The 6,033-nt window shown below is 32.3% G+C and overlaps 1 long non-coding RNA gene across 1 annotated transcript; it reads right to left on the bottom strand.

Annotated features, from left to right (window-relative positions):
• Positions 1–242: 242 nt before the first annotated feature.
• LOC142230458 (uncharacterized) lies at positions 243–609 on the bottom strand. Its single transcript, XR_012720695.1, has 2 exons — positions 501–609; positions 243–438 (listed from the first exon to the last, which is right to left on the bottom strand). It is a non-coding gene; the product is annotated as an uncharacterized LOC142230458 (long non-coding RNA).
• Between the last annotated feature and the right edge of the window lie 5,424 nt (positions 610–6,033).

The following is a 6,033-nucleotide window of genomic DNA, read 5'->3' as shown; positions in this document are numbered from 1 at the left end:
ATGCATTCCATATATTAGTTAACATTTTCCTATATTTATATACCACTATACTACAGAATGAAAAAATTTAACTAATTTGAATTCATATATGGAATGATTTTATTGAAATTTTTTCATTCATTTCGACAAATCTTACACATTTGTGGTAAAACTTTTACTTCTTAATTAGAACGGCTTACCTTCGTTTTTAAATACAATTTTATTTATTTCTATAAGCATTTTTATCTTCAATAAAAGACATGTTTTATTAATATATTGAATATATTTATTAAGAATCAACAGCATCGAATCTCTTTGAAATATTAGTTTTTTATTCCACTATTTCCAATTTCCGTGTGATATTATCAACTGTAAAACGCACTTTTTCTTCTTCTTGTACTTTTCACTTTTAATAAGTTGCTGCCTAACGATGTTGTCCTCCTTTTACAATTTCAATACCTACAAATATAAAAAATCATAAAACATTTTTGTTGCAAAAGGTTAGCGTCACTGAATATTACCTGATAATTGAAGATTCCAAAATGAAGACAAATGAAAGGGTTGTTATTCTGCTGGTGTTTTCTTTCTTTATACACTATCACGAACATTGATAGATTTATTTAAAAAAACGAAAATTTTTCTCACTAATTTAAAATAACAAATATTTTATATATTTTATTTGTTATTTATTATATTATTTTACCATATTATTTTTTAACAATCTCTCCGTATACCAAAACAACGCGATTCCAACTCAAAAAACAACCGACGCGCAAATATATCGATTACACCCACGCGCAAACACATCGATTACGATGACAGGTATCGATTACAGGTAGACAATAGAAATTTAGGAAAATTTCCTATATTCTAACAAGTGTGTTTCCTTAAGTTTTGAAAGGATTGCATACTTCTTAGTACGAATGAACTAAAATATTTTTCTATGCCAAGTGTTGTTCGTATGTATGAAAAACTTTCTATTATAAAGGAAGTCGCAATTATCATTTTATAAGAAATTTTACTAATTTTGAGGAAACTTGGTTTTAGTTCGGTTTTTGTTTATTTTTACGAATGCTTTGTTATCGGTGAATAAAATTTTCTTGTTCAGTAGTAAATTCTTATACCCAGCGAAGAAAATAGTATGAGTAAAATTCCATGCCTTATTCTAGTTAATGAACTATTCCTAACTGCTTAAAGTTTAGGATTTTTTTACTGAAACGAGTAAATTTTATTATTTTTCACAAAAATTTACCTTAATGGAAATAAAATGGATAAACTATATTGTTGAAAAATTTTTTCCTTTAGTTTCGAAGGCACTTTTTTCTGGGTGTACTTGTGCCAAGTTTCAAGTCGATAGCTTGTGTCGTTCGGAAGTTAGCGTGATTTCAACAGACGGACGGACGGACTGACATGCTCAGATCGACTCAGAATTTCACCACGACCCAGAATATACATACTTTATGGGGTCTTGGAGCAATATTTCGATGTGTTACAAACGGAATGACAAAGTTAATATACCCCCCATCCTATGGTGGAGGGTATAAAAATAGAATTCTAAATTGCAAGAATGTCTCCAGTGACATACGAATTTCATAATGAACTCATTTGTAGTAAAATTTACAAATTAAAAGAAATAATGAACTATTTTGTGAGAAATACGAATTAAGTAAATCTTTATGATTAATTTGTGTATAATTTTTCCCCTTTTTTAGTTCTCTCAACTCACGTACGCAAAAAATTATTAGAGTAAAGGAAACTTTCTCCAAACATAATAATTCAATGAACTAAAATAAAGTTAAATTGGCTTTAGTGAAATAGAGACATCACTTTTGTTTTTTTTTTTTTTTTTTTGAACCTTTGTTGTTAATGGTGTATTTGTAAAGGTACATAAAACTCTTTGTTGGCAAGCATACAAAATTACCACTTTTGCCATAATATTTTTTTTATTATATAGTCATATTAGTCGTTTTTTCAGTGTACTTATATCGTTCACAAAGATATGAGTGATAAATAAAGCATTGATCTGAAAGCAACTTAATTCTCGTTCTGTTACTGGATGAAGTTACAGTTAGTACAAAAATATAAAAGCTAACTGCTTTCGCAGTGTGGACAATATAATTACCTATGTTAGCACATCTTCAGTCTATGCTAACGGCGGACATAATACATTCAGGAACTCAGTTGGGAATGAGTATTTATCATTTCCTTCGGCTATTGCAAGTGGCCGGTGATTGCATCAAGATGAGATACTTGTCGTAGAGAGTATAGGAATGGACATGTGATATGATCCGATTGTTTGTCAGCATTTACAGACTATGCCGCACAAATACGGGAGAAGATTCTCGTCGGTTAAGCAGTAGCTAAACACAATCAAAAACTCCTGTGCTTATCGACATCATTACGGCCAAGAAATCCCATTCACGTAATCTCAATCAACTTGTTTCACACAACACTCGTTCCATAAATTTCAACGTAATGTGCTGCAACATTGGTGTTCGTCCCCTTCCATTTCGCGCTCTGTGGCAACGAGACTCTTCGGGCATTATGCGTTCCAGATGGCCAAGACAACCAGCCAGGTAGCCAACCAGTTAGTCGCACTCCGCGTATGGGCTAATAGTGACTTAGGCATTGGCAGCACTGATCAACTTTAGAGATCGTGTCAGATTAGAGAAATTTATTAGCAAACGCCGCAGAGGGAGAACCCAACTCACGTTACCCAAAGCGGACCTTTCCACATAAGATTTGCCACTTGTTCGTCCAGTGGACATGATGCGGTTGAGAAGGCTTCGATTTGCGATTGCCGTTTTATTTTGCAGTGCGGCTGCATCTGTAAGTGTGGGGAGAGCATTTTCGGCAAACGCAATTCTGGTTACTTTATGGCATCCAATGGGAAATTGAGACTGTGCACCAGGAAAGCGGCAGTCGATTGTAACTGCCAGCCTGTAGAATGACTGGATGCTGCGATTGAACTGAGTTTTGTTCACTGTCCCCACCACCAGCAGTAAATCATTGATAAAACGGCGTTAAGCGCACTGATGAGACAAGGCAGCCCAACTGGCTGTGATGGAGATCGGAATGAGAGATTCAGCAATGCAGCCGTCGACCAACTTCCATTACAGTCATTTCTCAACTGTTCCCTGCACAGAGCTTTGTTACATTGGTCGCTATTCTTTAGTGAGTGTGCATGTGTGTGCGGTTGCCTTGTGATTGGACGTTGCAAATATTTTGGGTAATTTTGCATCATTATGTCAATTAATCACATTTAATTTGGCATAAAAGGATGTGCGAAAATTTCCACAGAACTAATTTATAATCCCACCACCGTCTGTCTGATTGTTGCATGCGATAACAGCTTCATGGTTTGGTGTATTCCTTTAAACGCTGCTCTGTTCAGTAGCCCATGTTCATTTGCACCGAAGTGAATGTCTTTTTGTGTCATCATCAAAAATTAAAAAAAAAACGGAGAAAAACAACAACACAAAGAAAAAACTCATTAAAAAGATCACATTTTAATTGATGTGCTTGGCGGCGATTCGCTCCTCTCCGCCATATCAGTAGCAACAAGGAAATGTTCTGAGCCTGCCAGCATCATATCAATTTCGACAAACGCGAAAGATATCCGCCGTAAATGTGGTCATTTTTAAGGTATTGTGTATGGCATTCATGGTCATTTGGATAGAATGTATAGGATTGGAACATTTGAAATTGTCAAAATGAGTACAACTCAAGTAAATTAAAATTTAAAGAGAAATTGAAGCTGCAATTTAAAATAAAGCGAATTAAAGGTTTTTCATCTCGATGCACTCAAACGGGGAAGAAAAATAATTTTTTCAATTGTGCCAAGGAGAACATAAAAGTGTACTTTTTGGGATCTAATTGTACAAACTTGCAATAATAATGAACGAAATAGAGGAAAAAAGTTTCCCTTGTCTCACATGGATATGCAGACCCTAAAAAGTTGGACATTTTGAAACTTTTCCCTTCCAAAGTGTTTGCGTTCATTGTCTTCATATTTTGCTTTGAGAATATTCCAGCAACGTTTACCAAATATTCTACTTTCAGTTGTTGACATCACAGGAAAAGAAAATTTTCGTTATTATAATGAATTTTCTGCAACGAAATGTTTCGCATCTTTATTTAAAGCAACTTTGTAAATATTTTATAGCCGCATATGGTCGGAGCTGTTCAATAATTCTCTAATTTCGTCCATTAAAAAGCTCTTTTTCCAAAATAATATAGTTTGCAAATATTGGGCATAATCCCAAGAAATGATATGTACACGCAAAAAAATAATTCTTTCCTCCCAAAAGAAATTTTAGACAAACAAAGTTCGTTTCTCATTTGCTTTTCGCTGTAAAGAAGTTTATTTGGAAGAAAAGTGTATACACAGAAAAAAAAGTGTCTTGTAAATTTAAGGACCATTTTAACTTTCACATAGTTCAACAAATTTACTGTACTATAGTTCATTTTTCGTAACCACAACGAAAATGAACTTAGCTAAAGGAAAACTTATAAAAATTCAGTAAATGTTTTTTAGTTCACTAACTACGAAATGGGAAGGATTTTTCCTTAAATAAATTTCCAACACAGTAGTTAATGCATCGTTGATTCTATTATAAAAATACATGGGCAATATAAAAATCTTACTACGAAATGTGGACAATTTACTAAGAAAAAATTTTATATGGAAAAAAATTTTTTTAGTAAAAATTAACTTAACGACATTACCGATTCGTACGATGGCTACCTACAGATTATTTCCCTTTTTATTATATGTGGGAGTGTTTTTACTCACATTGAAAATTGTAGATAAAGTAGAATAAAAAGTAGTTAATATAATCCTTGACGTGTGTATATAATTGTTTATAGATTCCTCATAGATTTGGTATATATTTTACCTTAACTTATAGATAGAATTCCAACTAATCAATAACCGTTCTACTGGAAAATGTGAGTGCATCATGTGAGGGAGTTTTTAAGAGACATTTTGTGTATATCTCGTATGATTGTTTGTGTTTGTTATTGCGTCATTTATGCTGTTGTTGGTTGTTTTGATTCAAAAGCAATGGAATATTCCTTGTGTGTTGTTGGTATCTTTTGTGGTGAGAGTTGTTTTCTTGCAATAGCGAGATCAGAAAGGGATCGTATGTGTGTGTGGAGTTGTTTTTCTTTACGGAGTTGTTTTTCTTTATGCTATTTGTGTCTTTGAGTTTTATTGTTGCATTCAGTTATGTGGATGCATTTATGAAGTGCACACGTGGTTTTAATTTTGCAAAGTTGTACGTGAGGTATTGGTGATTATTAATGAAAATACATTTATTTCGAAACATTTTATAAACTGAGAAGTGAATGATGTGATGTTAGAGAAATCAAAAACGTTTTTTATTGATAAAAACAAATAACAGATTAAGGAACTGTATATTTCTGTTAATAGTTTAAAATTAGTGCGGATTTTTAATTGATTTACATAAAAAATATAGAACATGAGTGGTAATAGGATGATCTATATTTATTCTACATCTGGATCACAGGTTGGAGATGCAACCAGTTATTTTAATCTATTTTTTTTATGTTACACAATTCCTACAGGTGAGTACTAAGTTCGAGTTTAGCCGCTAAAATTAAAAATAAATCACTAAGAAGAGTATAAAATTATACGTCTTCGATACAAATTTAAATATAACTTGATGGAGAATAGCCCAAACCAAGTTTTTTATAAAGATTATTTTTTTTTATAATGGATTATTAAAGAAAACTGGATGGATTTTTCAATGTGGTAAGTTTTTCTATAAACGGTATTTTGTCCGTTTTTAATAAAACTAAAATTTCAATTTATTAAAAATTATTATTTTCACTTGCAGGTAAACAGGTCTTGCAATGGTGATTTTTTGAATATTCTTACTGTTTAATGCTAATTAAGCTGATATCCTTATTGGCTCTAGGAAATACTTTTGAAACCGTAAGTTAAAAATCAATATGAACGATAGAATTTGATAATATTTTTCTTATATTTTGTATAACTTTGCAATTTCAGATGCTTATAAGACAAATCCG

The sequence above is a fragment of the Haematobia irritans genome, chromosome 3 (genome assembly GCF_050003625.1).
Source record: "Haematobia irritans isolate KBUSLIRL chromosome 3, ASM5000362v1, whole genome shotgun sequence".
Taxonomy (NCBI): Eukaryota; Metazoa; Arthropoda; class Insecta; order Diptera; family Muscidae; genus Haematobia; species Haematobia irritans.
The sequence above is the reverse complement of the archived record's forward strand: the minus strand, read 5'-3'. Positions and strand labels throughout refer to the sequence as shown.